This window comes from Heptranchias perlo, chromosome 27 (assembly GCF_035084215.1).
Source record: "Heptranchias perlo isolate sHepPer1 chromosome 27, sHepPer1.hap1, whole genome shotgun sequence".
Taxonomy (NCBI): domain Eukaryota; kingdom Metazoa; phylum Chordata; class Chondrichthyes; order Hexanchiformes; family Hexanchidae; genus Heptranchias; species Heptranchias perlo.
In genome coordinates this window covers 26,749,893-26,766,540 of record NC_090351.1, presented here as the reverse complement: position 1 = coordinate 26,766,540, position 16,648 = coordinate 26,749,893, and the positions used below count along the sequence as shown (strand labels likewise).

The 16,648-nt window shown below is 40.6% G+C and overlaps 1 long non-coding RNA gene across 1 annotated transcript in view; it reads left to right on the top strand.

Moving 5' to 3' along the window:
- The first annotated feature begins 12,163 nt into the window (after positions 1-12,163).
- The window catches only part of LOC137344706 (uncharacterized), an 80,237-nt gene continuing 75,752 nt past the window's right edge, over positions 12,164-16,648 (top strand). The window contains exons 1-2 of the long non-coding RNA XR_010968447.1: positions 12,164-12,417; positions 13,550-13,622. This is a non-coding gene — a long non-coding RNA (uncharacterized lncRNA). The remainder of the gene's footprint in view (positions 12,418-13,549; positions 13,623-16,648) is intronic.

The window sequence follows — 16,648 nt, the reverse complement described above, 5'->3', positions numbered from 1 at the left end:
TTCAAATTTGAATCTTCCAGTTGAGATTTCAGCGCATTGGTCTTGCTGCTACTTTTTCTGTCACTTTCTGAGAAACTAAAGGCAATTCCATACTGCTTTCATGTCCAGCTGACTGGTAATTTTACTTATTACTTGAAGATTATTAAAAAAATAAATTAAATGCAATATATGATTCTAAAAGAATGCTACATTGTTACTCACCTTATTTCTGCATCTTCTATTTAAAAATTAGTGGTAAGCATTGCAACAAGTCAAAAATCAACCCGAGAAAATATGATATGGAGCCCAACAGAATGAAAAGGGTTCAGGTTCTCACATTAGTTTGCTCATATATAAGTAACGTGCAGTCCTACAACTAATAGGATAAAGTTATTGATCCCACACTCCCAATTAGGAGTGGCGCTGAAAAGGGAGTGCAGTTTGGAGAATTGGCACTCCTGTGTTGTAGTCCTATCTTTTATTTTATCAATTCATGGGATGTGGGCGTCGCTGGCAAGCCAGCATTTATTGCCCATCTCTAATTGCCCTTAAGAAGGTGGTGGTGAGCCGCCTTCTTGAACTGCTGCAGTCCGCGTGGTGAAGGTTCTCCCACAGTGCTGTTCGGTCGGGAGTTCCAGGATTTTGTCCCAGCAACGATGAAGGAACGATGATATATTTCCAAGTCGGGATGGTGTGTGACTTGGAGGGGAATGTGCAGGTGGTGTTGTTCCCATGTGCCTGCTGCTCTTGTCCTTCTAGGTGGTAGAGGTCGCCGGCTTGGGAGGTGCTGTCGAAGAAGCCTTGGCGAATTGCTGCAGTGCATCCTGTGGATGGTACATACTGCAGCCACGGTTGCCGGTGGTGAAGGGAGTGAATGCTTAGGGTGGTGGATGGGGTGCCAATCAAGCGGGCTGCTTTGTCCTGGATGGTGTTGAGCTTCTTGAGTGTTGTTGGAGCTGCACTTATCCAGGCAAGTGGAGAGTATTCCATCACACTCCTGACTTTTGCCTTGTAGATAGTGGAAGGGCTTTGGGGAGTCAGGAGGTGAGTGACTCGCCGCAGAATACCCAGCCTCTGACCTGCTCTTGTAGCCACAGTATTTATGTGGCTGGTCCAGTTAAGTTTCTGGTCAATGGTGACCCCCAGGATGTTGATGATGGGGGGTTCAGCGACAGCAATGCCGTTGAATGTCATGGGGAGGTGGTTCAACTCTCTTGTTGGAGATGGTCATTGCCTGGCACTCGTCTGGTGCGAATGTTACTTGCCAGTTATGAGCCCAAGCCTGGATGTTGTCCAGGTCTTGCTGCATGCGGGCTCGGACTGCTTCATTATCTGAGGGGTTGCGAATGCAACTGAACACTTTGCAATCATCAGCGAACATCACCATTTCTGATCTTATGACGGAGCTCCTTGGTGCCACACTCAGTCAAATGCTGCCTTGATGTCAAGGGCAGTCACTCTCACTTCACCCTTGGAATTCAACACTTTTGTCCATGTTTGGACCAAATTCTGTAATGACGTCAGGAGCCGAGTGGTCCTGGCGGAACCCAAACTGAGCATTGGTGAGCAGGTTTTATTGGTGAGTAAGTGCCGCTTGATTACACTGTCGACGACTCCTTCCATCACTTTGCTGATGATTGAGAGTAGACTGATGGAGTGGTAATTGGCCGGATTGAATTTGTCTTGCTTTTTGTGGACAGGACATTCGTGGGCAATTTTCCACATTGTCAGGTAGATGCCAGTGTTGTAGGTGTACTGGAACAGCATGGCTAGAGATGCGGCTAGTTCTGGAGCACAAGACTTCAGCATTACAGTCGGGATGTTGTCCGGGCCCTAGTCTTGGATGTATCCAGTGCATTCGGTCGTTTCTTGATATCACATGGAGTGAATCAAATTGGCTGAAGACTGGCCTCTGTGATGGTGGGGATATAGGGAGGAGGCCGAGATGGATCATCCACTCAGCGCTTCTGGCTGAAGATGATCTCCAACCTGCAATCCATTCAAGCATAGCTCCCTGCCTGGAGTGAATTTACCCTAGTGCTTGATCCTGAAAATGGAAGAGACATGTCTTCTGAAAGGTTAACGATTATGTTGGAACAATATGATAGGAGAAAACACATCTATATTCAAATTACCAGTGCCTCACTGATAATCATTTCATTTATTTATCCATTTAAGCCCTTCAAAATGTTATGGATATACTTCAATGTGCTTTATCCAGTTTCTATAAGTCAAGCAGTTCTGAAACTGAGGACTTCTCCCCATAGGTGCTATTACCAAATTTTACAATCTTTCAATTTGTTTTAAGTCTCTTTTAAAGCCAGTGCATTCATCTCAGATTCCAGCAGATCATATTTATTAAATGGTTCCTTGTATTTCATTAAAATATGAAATTCTAATGCTGAACTCTAGGATTCCATAAATATTTTGCCTTTATAGTGGAACATCTATTAAACCAGGGTTAATAGTTTTTGCAGCAAGCAACTTGATAGGGTCAACAGAAGTTGTTTATTCCTTAAATCAATGATTTGCATCTAAAGCGTTTACTTTGAACAGTTCCAGTTACTTTGCACTATGCTCAGAATAATTAATGAAGATATCTAACATTACACAGTTCAGCTATGAAAGCCGGCGCCAATATGAACGACTGAAAACCTAACTGGAATCATAGGGAAAAAATAAAATGTTACAACTGAAAGATCCACACCAGTTGGCAGCAAGAGGTAGACATTCCATGTGGCATGGATTTCTTGCAGGTACACGCATATTTTATCTCTGTGTGGCCTTATTTCTATAATAAGGTTTTGTTTCATGATTGATTCCACAGAACAATATTTTCTCTGAGATTGGAAGCATTGAGTTAATCAAATGGGAAGATTTGGAATGATCAGCAAAGGACTGATAGAAATGAATAACAACCAACATTTTTTGTCAATGAATGTCGTGACCATTGGCAGGTACATTTCAGTGCAACAGGAGAAAGAGAAGAACATATTGGTTCAGCAGTGCAAAGGGCAGAGGAGGCATATGGCATAGTATCTCTGGGTAGTGGAATTGCCACAACAGAATCAGTTCCTTGGCCACGGATGAAGTGCATGAGAAGTCTCAGGCTCAGATGGAGGCTGTAAAGAAACAACAATGCAGTTGGGATCTCCCTAAAGCCATAAATCTGCACCCAGGTCAGCTATGTGTTTTAGATCTGGTAATATGGGAGACATGTGGATGACTGTTGGCTGGGAGTAATGCTCATATACCTTCATCAAATATTGGGACAAGTCAGCTATTATCCATATACTGCCAGCGGCAGTCAAAGTGTCCTTTACTTTTTGCCACAGAGCTCTTCCAGGCATCTACAAAAGTTATTAGAAAGGAACATCTCGAGACTCAGTTAACTTTGTTTGGCTTTTGGATAACTGATGCTTTCTTTTCTGCATAATAAAACAATGACAGGCTTCAAGATGTAGTGCAAGTGAATTCATTGTATTTTGTGTTTCAATGTATGCGTTTAATGTGTTTTATTGCTATATTTTTCTCTTTGTGCTATGAACTTCTGCATGTCAGTTATTGAGTTGCCCTATTATCAGATGTTCCCCTAAGTGATGCAGTGCTACTGATGGTTAACTTTATAGCCACTAATGAGCTACACTGGACACAGATACATTGGTTGAAACACTGTCAGGGATCTCATTTGCTGGGGTCCCTGTGAATTCAGTGAATTTAGAGGAAGTACCTACTGTGACTTGTGTTCGGCAACATGATAGCACAGTGTTCAGCTCCATTCACAACATCATCTTCTCTGATAATGGAGCAGCCCATGCCAGTGTACAGCAGTACTTGGACAACATCCAGGCTTGATAAGTGTCAGGTAACATTCACACCACATAAGTGCCAGGCAATGACCATCTCCAACAAGAAAAGACCTAACCACCTCCCCCCGGCCTTCAAGGGCACCACCATCACTGAGTTCCCCATCATCAACATTCTGAAAATCACTATTGACCATAAGTTTAACTGAACCACTCTGGCTATAAGAGCAGGGCAGAGGTTGGGCAGTTTGTAACAAATGGCTCACCTCCTGACCCCTCAAAGCCTCTCGACCATCTACATTGCTCAAGTCAGGATTGTAATGGAATATTCACCAATTATCTGGATGGGTGCAACTGCAACAACACTCAAGATGCTCAACACCACCCAGGACAAAACAGTCTACTTGACTGGTGCCCTGCCACGAAATTCAGTTTCTAGCCCTCCATCACCGGTGCACTGTGGCTGCAGTACATACTATCTGCAGGATGCACTGCAACTCTCCAAGCTTACTTCAACAATGCCTCCCAGCCCCATGACCTCTACTATTAAGAAGGACAAGTGCAACAGCATCATCACAGCACCATTACTTGGAAGTTGCCCTTCAAGTCACACACCATCCTAACTTGGATATGTACACTGTTTCTTCATTGTTGGTGGGTCAAAATCCTGGAATTTGCTGCTTAACACTATTTTGGGAGCACATCACCACAAGGACTGCAATGGTTCAAGGAGAAGGATCACCACCATCTCAGGGTAACTCTGGATGGGCAAAATATGTGGCCTTGCCAGCATCGCCCACATCCGTAGAACAAAAAAAAGCACCACTGACATGATTGCTAACCAGCTGTTCCTGTCGCACTCCATGCATGGCACAGGTGGAGGGCATCTACTCATTTTCCCACTCATTTGTATGATCAAGGAATATTAGGTTATTACAGTTTACCCTCATGTCTCCAAAAGTCCCCCTAGTGAGTTGAAACCAGCTATGACTACTACTTATCATTTGAATCCCAAAACCTCCATAACAACACAAGGTGCATTAGTGAGAAATGTTTCCACTGTGCCTCTGGTCTGTTCAGCTGAGATTGACATTGCAGATGCCATTAGTGTTGCCAAATGCTCAATGGCACACTGCAGTGAAGACAACCATTCTTGAATAAGTGTGCATATCTGGGTTTTAGACTCCTCCATATGGGCAAGGCTATCTCTCACGCTTGAGTGCAAAGAGATAAGTGATTCTTGAATATTGGCCTAGTGATGTGCTTGCCTCCATGTGAAACAAGGTCCTCTAAGGTTTATGCCCTGCCCTGCATAAGGTTGCCTCACATCAATCACTGCTACTGCTATTTTCCTTCAGTAGTACTTAATGACTCCTGAAGGAGATTAGTGAACTATTGAGGTTTTCACACCAATCTGGCAGTTTTTATGGCCATTTCTCCTTGTGTCAACCTACAAATTACCAGATTTATTTAATTAAATTTCAAAACTTGCCATCGTGGGATTTGAATTGGGTTGCTCGTCCATTACTATTACCACTAGGCTACTGTACCCTGAATCTGATTGGATTGTTTCACATTATTTGCACTACTTCGAAATTTTAGTCTCATCTGTAAACTTGGAGAACTTGTTTTTGATAGCCTCATCCAAATAATTTAAATATCAGAAGTCCAAAGATCAACCCTTGTGGGGTACATACAAAACTTCATTCTAACTTGAATATTCCATTTATGGCTGTTATTATGTCATTTTTTTTAAATGAAAATAATTTGTGTGAATAAAAATAGCAAACAAATTAATAAATTAGTATTTTCAAATGGCATTTTCATCATAATAATGTCACACATTAATAATGCAAAGATACCTTTTTCATGAGATTTATGTCATTGCATGTCTCACAAGCTAGATAAACATAAGACCATTTGGCCCATGCTTGTTCATCCATCCAATAAAACTGACAATCCTCTCTTAGTTACCTCCTTTCAAGGCTGCAAAGCCCACATTTTTCCCATTCTTTCCTCTGCTATTAGGCATCAGTCTTATGACTATGCACTACCCACAGTGATTGAATGTCTTCTTCATGTCTCAATGACCAAAGTTGGTTATAGTACTCAGTTTGAGATTTCTTTCTCTACATACAATTTTAATCTCCCCACCATATCATCCTTCACGCAGAAGTTTGGGATAATCTAGGCCATACGCTTGACAGAAAAGGAAAATCTTCACGTTTATAAACAAATGAAAGAAGTTTACCAAATGTTTTTTTTTCATAAGGATAGCTCACCTTTCAAAGACAGATGAGTTAGCAAAGTATAAGCCCTTTTAAGCAAAATGTTTGACAAATAACGATTAGCTTTTCAAACAGCCTCATAAATGTCAAAAAGTTAATAGCTTAGTAAGTTGAAACTCAAACACTTCATTAAATGATTAAGCTTCTTCTTCTCTCAGAATCCCCCTTTGGCATCAAACATGTCAATGGAGGTGTGAAAATATGTGAAGGTGAAAATGACAAATAGTGCGACAGGAACAGTTTAGGCAGCAGTGCACAAAAGGTCCATCATGATTCAGGATTTGTTTATTGTAAAGGAAGCAGAATTCTTATTGCTGAAAGAAAAGTGCTGCTGCTTCCGAGGCTATCGTTGAAAAAATGAAACTTAACTGTTTCACTATACAGGTTGGTGACGATGATGCAGAGGCAAGTGGTTGCTGTTCTAATTTTATCCTTCATTAGTATGAACTACAGAAGATACTTTTTGCACATTTCGTGTTGGGACTTCCCAAAAATTGGGAAAGTTTTTTGGTCATCAGACTTCTACTTTCTTTTCAAACAGGAAAGTATATGACTGAGCTGGGGTTCAACAGTCAGACAATAAGTTGGGTACATGAGAGCATACCCAAACACGTTTGGCCTGATTTTACTAAAATGTTTGTGCCAGCACATTGCTTGTGAAATAAACCTACACTTTTTTTCAAAACTTGGGATTACAGTAAAAAAGATCTGTGGGGCAGGTGCAGGGACAGGAAGGGTAATTTGCAATTCTCCTGCGTATTTTTGAAGCGAATTTTTTTCAGGTCATTTTGACCAAGAACCAAAGGCTTTTAGCTAGAGACAGGACTTTTCCAACAGAACACAAAACAAGGATTATTGGCATAGTAATGCCTAGGGAACTCAATCATTCTTGTGTAAATCCATGAACTCATAGAAAAGTGTCACTTAATCATTTATACAGTTGGCATTTGATGCCAATGTTGCTAAGTTCCCACGTTTTGTGCCATTTTCTGTGACATTTCAGGCAACTTCACAAAGAACATTGAAAATCACAAGAACTAAAAGAGGAGTCATAGACAGATATTCATATTTGGATTCCTGAAAGCTTTCATGAGAGCAAGGTTAATAATCCAGATGAAGGTTCAGACAATAATTAATAAAAGTAAAGAGGTTAAGGGCTCAATTTTCAAACGGAGCCGGGAAGGAGGTGGGGGGGGGGGTCAATTTGAGGTCGGGAAACCCATTAGTACAGGTTTCCCGGACTTCCTTACGATTTTGACGTAAGAACATCTTTTATTTTTTTTGTCGGTTTCCTGTCCGACTGACGGGCTGATTGACAGGCTGGTCGCAGTTGGACGGGAGACCAGCCAGGGAGAGGACATCTGCAGGTGAGTCTTTGTTTTCATGGATGTGGGGGGGGGGGGGTATGGGTGAACACAGGGGATCGGGTGGGCAAGGGGTGTGGGTGGGCATGGGTGGGCATAGATGGGCACTGGTTGGCATAGATGGGCACATGATCATGAGTCATGGGGGATGGGATCAGAGGTCAGTCATGGGGGGGCGGGATTGGGGGTCATTGTGGGGGTCCGCGATCATTGAGGAGGAGGGTTGGGGGTCGGAGGATCGGGGGATCAGGGTCAGATGATCGGGGGATCGGGATCAGATGATCGGGGTCGGAGGATTGGGGTTGGGGTCGGAGGGGGAGGATCGGGGTCGGGGTCGAGGTTCCGTGGTTGGGGGGGGTCCACGATCGGCGGGGGGGCGGTGGGGGCGGTCGGTGCAGGTAGGCTAGTTGGGCCTGGGGGAAGTACTCCTGCTCCTCCGGGCCCACAAGCTGTGCATTTCTAGGCACGTACCTTCGGTCTCGGGCTTTCTCACCTCCTTTCACGAGGCATAAAACAGAAGGCCCAGGAACCCCGGCCCCCCGGGGTTGAAATGGGGAATTAGTTAAAAATGGAGGCCTGAAGCCTCCTTGAAAGGTTTTAAGGCCTGACCCGCCTTCTGGGAGTGGGTTGGCCGCCTACCCTTCGTCCCACCCCCGTGAAAACCGGAAATGGATGGGTTGGAGCGTGTCTGAAATGGTGGCAATTTTCAATGCCCCCCGCCCCCAACCCACCCGTTTTTTACTTTTAAAATCGAGCCCTAAATCTCTGTAGATGTCAAAATGCAAGATTCATGATCCCAAAAATGTATTTTCCTCAAAATTCACATGTAAAAAATTGGGAGGAACCATTCATGTCTAAACCCTTTTGTTAGTGAAAAAGTCACAGTAGACTGGCACATTTAATGATACCCGAGTTAGTCGCCCATGGCATTATGCATGGGGAGTGAAGAAGAAATGTGGTTTTCAGATGAAATGGGGTTGGAAAGCAGGGATAATTGGACCAGGGCACGCAAGACATAATTTAGTTCCCATTTAAAGTCATACATTCTGTCTTTATTTTTATATAATATTTTGATTTTAAATTATTTATAGTTAAATAGCAAGATTTAGGGCAATTTGGGAAGCACAGAAGTGGACTTAGTTCGAATTGGGAGACGTAGAACTGAGGTACTACAATGTCACCACTGGAAGGTTGATGTGATTATAGTATGACAAATTTACATAGACTGTTTCCACTATAAATGTAAACATAGAAATTTATTAAGGGGAAAAGGTCACATAAATGTGACAATATGAAGTACGAGTTTGTAGGTAGAAAGTGTGCAAAAGCAGAAGGTTTTTAATATATGCATTGTTTGAAGTAATACCAATAAAATGAATTTTCGTTATCAACATTTAAAATTTTAAAAATCACGTTACTTAATGTTAACATTAGAAGCTAAAGGAAACAGCATTATCTTCATACTACTAAAATAATGAAAAGTGTCAGATGGAATTTAATCTTAAATACAAATCTTTCACCTGATAAAAAGGTACAATTTCTCTTTAGATTTGGAATGAACAAAGCAATAAGCTAACCGTTCTGGGTTGGGCAATCGTGGTTCTTGTTTGAGGGAGATCCAACGCATTCATGCATCAGTTGGAATCAATGTTACACAATGTTGGATAAAACATCTGCTGAAATCTTTGATATAATGCCTTTCCTTTTAAGCCAAGTAACCTTTTGTACTACATAATTTTCTTTTTCTTGCATCACCACATACAGTCGATAACAAATTTCTATCATATGAAAAGACTAATGGTGTAATATTTTTGTATCTTTTCTCATTTTCAACTTGCTGCATTTTGATGGAAGGTTGAATCATATCAAATGAATGACAAGAATAAATACATGATGTGGAGCTGCTGGTGATGGACTGGGGTGGACAAATATAAGGAATCTTACAACACCAGATTATAGTCCAACAATTTTATTTTAAAATCACAAGCTTTCGGAGATTATCCCCTTCACCTGACGAAGGGGATAATCTCCGAAAGCTTGTGATTTTAAAATAAAATTGTTGGACTATAACCTGGTGTTGTAAGATTCCTTACAAGAATAAATACAGATGGTGGAAGCCATTCGGGCCACCCAACCCACCGTTCTATAGACATCCATGATGGATCAAAGTCTATAATTTCAATCTCATGATCCTGCAGATTATCTTAATTATAATAATGTTAACATAATAGTTGCATTCCAACCTCCTTGCAGTCCATTCTACCTAACTGCCTCACAGCATTCTGTTTCAAAAAACTTGACTGACTGCTGGGTGGTAATTTTAACCCCCCAGTGTGGGTGGTGGTAAAAAATGAAAAAACGAGAAACCCGACCGCAACCCGGGTCCAACCCGTCTACTTCCGCTTTTAACGGAGGCGGGTCAGGCAGTGGGCGACCAACCTGCTCTCAGGAGGCGGGTTGGTCACTAAAATATTTTAAGGAGGCTGCGTGCCTCCATTTTAACTCAAGTTTCATTTTTAACACCTGCAGGCCAGGATTCCCGGGAGACCCACTGTCTCCCCGACCCCCATGATCCAAACCCCAAAGGCCCTGATCTCTCCCCGGCCCCTGTGATCCAAACCCCAAAGGCCCCGATCTCTCCCCGACCCCCATGATCCAAATCCCAAAGACCCCGATCTCTCCCCGACCCCCATGATCCAAACCCCAAAGACCCCAATCTCTCTCCAACCTCCACAAAATCCGTGTGCTCCTTACTAGATGTGCCACGTTTACTGCCAATTCTCCTCAGCCTCAGCAGCATACAAGCTGTATGGTAACCTGCCTGGGAGACATGTAATCCCTGTGTCTGATGCCTCTGACCGCTTGCGCTAACTACAGTTCCACATATCGTCTAGTGGAGTATACCTTCACTATCTGAGATTAAAAGTAACTTTTTTTTCAGAAAAAGAACGGAAAAAATGGTCAAAACATCCTGAAACATGACAGTGATCTTTCTCATTCCACCGTAATTCATTTTGTCTCAATTTTATTGACACTATTATGATCAATGCTCTGCTGAACTTTCCTTTCTTGTTTCTCCTAAGCTGCAAATCCATTGTGATGTATAATCTATCTGTTCCCTAAATTCTCAATGTATTGAAATCAGAATTCATTTCAAAGTCTCCCATTCCACCCCAATTTTTCTGCAAGATCTCAAAATTGTGGAACTCATTACATCTTTCTTACTTTCCTTCCACTACAACCAACAGAATTTTAAAACCCAAGCTTGGCATCACTGATTATTACTTCCTGATTTACCTATTTTTCTCTTTTACTCTATTCAATTTTGGCAGTATCCTGCACTTTTGGCAATGGCCCTTCATTTGGCTTCTTATTGAACAAGAACTATGTTCAGATATGTTCATAACCAGCTCAGTGTTCACCATCAATAATTTTCCTTTCCAATTTTTGAATAAGTTATGTAGAGTTAATAAAATGTGTTGAAATCAGTCATTAAATGCATGTCAATTGTACATAGACATACACCAGCATTGAATCACAACACAGGATCGTTCCTTTGAGAGATAGCTCGGGGAAAGAATACAAAATAGGAGATGAAATACAAAGCTGAATGTTAGTTCATTTATTTTGATAAATAGCAGAATTGTGATTATTTTAGTTATCTATTGAGCGCACAAGAGAAAACATTTAAATAATACCTTTGTCATTTTTTGCATTGCCCCCCTCCCCCTCTCCAAAATCAATTACTTACATTGTTTTTTTGGAGGGACTGTATTTAGTTTCTCCAGTGCTCAACCTCTCTGAACTTTGCACATTCTTTTGATCTATGAAAGCTAATATTGTGGACACTGCTTGAAATTTGTTTGATCCTCTTGTGAAGGGATTTGAGGACTTTGTTTCTGAAACCACATACAGAAAGACTCAAGAGGTCATCATGACTTGCTGTGCCATGTTAAATAATGTGGCAAACAAATTGTAATATAGCACCTCAATCAAACATAGGAGATATTGTGAAGAATTCTCTACCTTTTTGCGTAATTTATCTGTCACTGCCTGATGAAAGCTGGCCAGATGATTAAAATTATTGTCCATATGTTAAATCATATATTGGGCCATAATTCGTTGCAGCAGGGCATCTAATGGCATCCGCCATGGTTAGACTTATCTTAGCATGTTTAGGTTGTTACATTTTTTGCGTGGCAAGTTGCTGAAAGTGCGAGCTGATAACGTCGCAGTGAGGGAAACAGGGCATCTGGGACCTGAGAGAACAGGGCAGGCAACTGGGTATGTCCTTAACCAATCAGATTGAAGGATTGTAAAATTAACAGCGCAAGGACTGAGAAGAAAGTGTAAGTTAGAGTAGGCGAATTCAATGTCAAATCAGGTACAGAAATGTAAGGAATCTTACAACACCAGGTTATAGTCCAACAAATTTATTTTAAAATCACAAGCTTTCGGAGATTATCTCCTTCGTCAGATGAATGAATGAAAAGGTTCTCAAATCGCATATCTTATACTATGTTGGGACAGCATCACACCAATCAAAAGGTGTCGTTGTTATTCAAACAGGCCAGTCACGGAGAACAGCACGTCCCAGTACACTAGATATACATTGTGTCTATTACACAGGCAGGCAGAAAGAAACTCAAAATGGCAGAGAGAGAGAGAGAGAGAATTTTAAAAAACATATAATTTTTTTCCCCCCTTTGCAAGACATGCCAGATCATCGACACGGATACCACCATCACACGAGAGGACACCACCCACCAGGTACATGGTTCATACTCCTGTGACTCGGCCAACGTTGTTTACCTCATACGTTGCAGGAAAGGATGCCCCGGAGCATGGTACATTGGCGAGACCATGCAGACGCTGCGACAACGGATGAACGGACACCGCGCAACAATCGCCAAACAGGAGGGTTCCCTCCCAGTCGGGGAACACTTTAGCAGTCAAGGACATTCAGCCACCGATCTTCGGGTAAGCATTCTCCAAGGCGGCCTTCGAGACACACGACAACGCAAAATCGTGTGAAAGGCTGGTGGAAGCAGAAACCCTCATCGCATTTAAAAAGTACTTGGATACGCAAATGAAGTGCCATAACCTACAAGGCTATGGACCAAGTGCTGGAAAGTGGGATTAGGCTGGATAGCTCTTTTTCAGCTGGCACAGACATAATGGGCCGAATGGCCTCCTTCTGTGCCGTAAATTTCTATGATTCACGCCATTCAATGCATTTCAATGGCGAAGCAGACAGCGAGATGCTATTTTTGCGAAGCTAACGGTGGACCCCCGCTACTCAGACAGCAACATTTGGATATTTTAATTTAACCAGGCATCGGCCCCTCCCCTGAAGTTGCTGTACTATTTGCACATAAATTATGGCGTATTGTAAATCAGTGTAAACATTACCAAAATTGTTTTTGTTGAAATTGTGAAACTTTGGGGGTAATTTTAACCTAAACTGCCTGGCGGAAAATTGATGGAGTTGAGTTGGCCGCCTGTTTCACACCCGCCCGATTTTACTCTCCATTTACTCTCTGTCAATATTGCCTTCAGCACCTATCACCAGAATGGAGTCCAACTCATTTTACACTGAGCATTTTTCAATCAAGGCAACAGAAGATGTCTTTTACTTAGAGATTGGTAGGCATGCAGTATTCCAAGAAGGTGGATCTTACTTTAAATGCTCAAGGCATGTTTCCATGTGGAGGAGCTATTGGATTCTTGAATTAAACTAATTGAAACAGCAGAAAAATAACCAAGTACTATTTGCAACCTTGCAAAGGATTGCATCAGTTACTTAAAGTAACTAGTTCACAAATGTGAAAATTATTATATAATTTAAGAATAGCTAGAATTAAAACATTGTTCTTTTGACTCCCATATAAAGCCAATGTTGCATTTGAAAGTTCACCATGGTATTAGCATATTTGGACAAACTGTACCTGGCATGTTTCAAGTATCTAATGAAACATGTGATAGGTTGTGAATTTATATATAAATTTACCTTTAGAAGTGTCAATATTAGGGTAATATAAATAACCCAGGAAGCTGTGTCTTAATGAAAAACAACATTTTATATAACATAAAATTTGTTTTCCTTCTTTAGACTTGTTTGATGAAAACTGCAGTGAAATTTTTGGTCTGCACATGTTGTCTATCCCTTTGGATGATATTATAAGGTAATTGTTTCATTTATAATTTCATGCATTGCAGCATAAATGCAAGTGAATATAGTCAATTAATGGAGGTTGTTGGCTACTTTATAATGCTGAGATGTACAATTTTTACTTTGTTGCAAATTTTATCAAAACACAGAAACCTCAAAAGGTTATTGTGACTCTCCGAAGAATGATGCAACATCTTGAATTTATTGGATTCAAACTTGGTTTTAAAATGTGCCCTTAAATCACTCTCTGCCCTGTCAGTTTTCCACAAGCTCTGGTTCGTGAAGATGGGCAGCTCCATTGGTGTAAGGCACTCCTGGTGCTTTGAACAAACATAGGATGGCAGTCAATATTTGATTGATATGTATACGACCATGTATCTTCAACTACACGCTGGCCCCATCGCCCCCTTATTTTGGAGGCTGCCTTAACATACATTTGCAATTTCTTCCTTTCCTACACATCTTTAGTTTACGGGATTTTGGGGCTTAGTTTCAAAAGTAATGCAGGAATGTTTCATATTCTCTACCAGTAAATCAAGACTCCCTATTAGGGAACCATTCTTTTGTCAGTTTCTGTTTTATGACAGGCAGAATTCATAAAAGTTAATTTATGCCAAAAAATCTTTTAGAATTCTTTCGTTATGGAACTGAGTTGGTGAATTAAGGTAAGTGGACAAATGTTCTGTACGCTAAATTTAAGAAAGTATTTGATAAGGTTCCTCACAGGAGGCTTATGCCTAACATGAAAGCTATAGGATCCAAGTTGTAAACTGAATTATTAGTTGGTTAAGTAATTGGAAACAAGGGTAGTTATCAATGGTAACAAAAGATTTCTCTGGGGATCCATTCTGAGAACCTGCTTGTAATATTAATTAATGGTTCTGACAGTTAATGTAATTACAAGCCAAATGGGAAAACAAAACGTTCAAGTCTATATATTGGCACTTATCAACTAGTAGATGCCATTTCATGTTTAATGCTTAAAATAGCAAATATAAAATTATACAATGAAGGGTGTACAGTTGGACACAAACCTTTATAAGTGGGATATCAAGACAAACCCTATCTAATGACAGCCCACTTTGTTGAAAACAATAGTTACATTTTGACATCCATAACAAATTTTCCAAGAGATTTTGGGCTCTTACACAAACAGGAATCAATAGGATGATTACATTGCAACTGAATGGTTGGATAATTATTACATTTGAGCCTGGTCTGCATTTATCTAGATTTTGCAGTATTCACTAATGGGGTACTCAGTTGAATTAAGTAAAATATACATTAATATTATTGTCCTATATCTACCGTTACACTGAATATGGAAATAAGTACATGAATCCAAGTTTTTTGACATTGAGAATTATGTGCTGCGAATGCATGTTCACTGAGGCATAGAGAGAGAGCTAGCATTGTGCTTCACTGGTGACCCATGCCTCCAGCTGTTAAGGTTTTTTTTAATTATCATCAAATGCAGACACAGGACAGAAAGCCACAAAGACTTGTGTATTAATAGTATTCTCTGAATAAACTGGAAAATGCTAACCCTGGCATTAAATGATGCAATGCAATGATTTCTCCCTTTAGGCCTCAGAGAGTAAAAGAGCCATTTTTGTTTCACTGCCATTGCTGTCTACTGCCTTGCCATCAGGCTGTTGCATTTGATCAAAAACTCTGACCCATAACAGAGCCAAAAAAAACCCTCAAAGTGTTTGAGATTTAAAAGGGCTGTATAGCTCCAGGTTCCAGTATCTCCCTCCTGAATGCAGCACAATACTTTTGATGAGAAAAATAGCCCTAACAATTAGCACACAAAGCCCTGAGGAGTTTGAGGCACAATGCTGTCTACATCTGCCTGTGTGGATTTTTAAACCTGATTTGCCTTGGCTCAGGGCTGAATATGGCTGGGAATGCAATTTTTATTTTATAAAGATTAACCAAAAAAAAGCTCTGTCACTGCTTCTTGAAGCACTGATATGTGACTATACCTATTACCAGTAGGATTAGCTTTATATACTGAAATGAAACAGATGTCATATAACCTTTCATTTTTGATTATCTTTTTGTAATCACCAAGATGAGAGATGATACACTGTGTTAGAAACTGAAATGTGAGACACATTCTTACAAAGCTTGGTTCATTAACATGGGCCCTACAGTTAAAGTTCCCAAGTTTTATCTGCTGTACATTCAGTTCAACCACATCAAATGCTTCCTCAGCATCTAAAGAAGCTATCAAAGTCAAATATTTCCTAAAAAAAGTGTGAGTAATTCCATTTGTGTGTGGCCTTTCTATTGAACCCTTGGTGCTAATGCCACACCAATATTTTCTGCAGGTGGACATAATAGACTAAAATACAGAATCATTGTTTCACATTTTTTTTCATTGATAAAAGGAATAATCCCAGTTTCCTGTTAAGGTTTGCTGAAACTTCTTGTATCACAACCAGTCTTTGATCATTGCTTACCTCTTATGAAATCTGCTCATTATACAACAACTACACATATATATATGTATATATATATATATATATATATATATACATACGCATATAGTTACTCTGTGTGGAGTATAAATCCTCTCCTGTTTTTCACCATTAATTCTGTTTTGGGCAACCACTTCCAATTGACCCCGTGTGTAGCCCACTCTCTTTTTACATTGGCATCCACAGTTCTACACTATTTTTTGGTCTGCCTGGTCTTACACACACATACATAAAAAAAAATACATCTGCATACACTTCCTGTCTACTTTCTCCATTATAAATCTCTCTGTCTACATTTAGAATGAAAACGACCTACATCAACTTGACATATTGTAACTACACCCTTCCACCAGCGGTGGCGCTCCTATGGCAGGAGCCTATGATTACAGTGTTACAAGTTTACTTAGTTTCTATTATAAATGTGGACATAGAAATCTAGAATGGAAATATTAAAATAAAGACAGAATGTATGACCATAAAATGGGGACTGAATTTCTACACACCCTAGTTCAATTATCCCTCGCCCTCTAACTCTACTTCACCTCATCTTGAC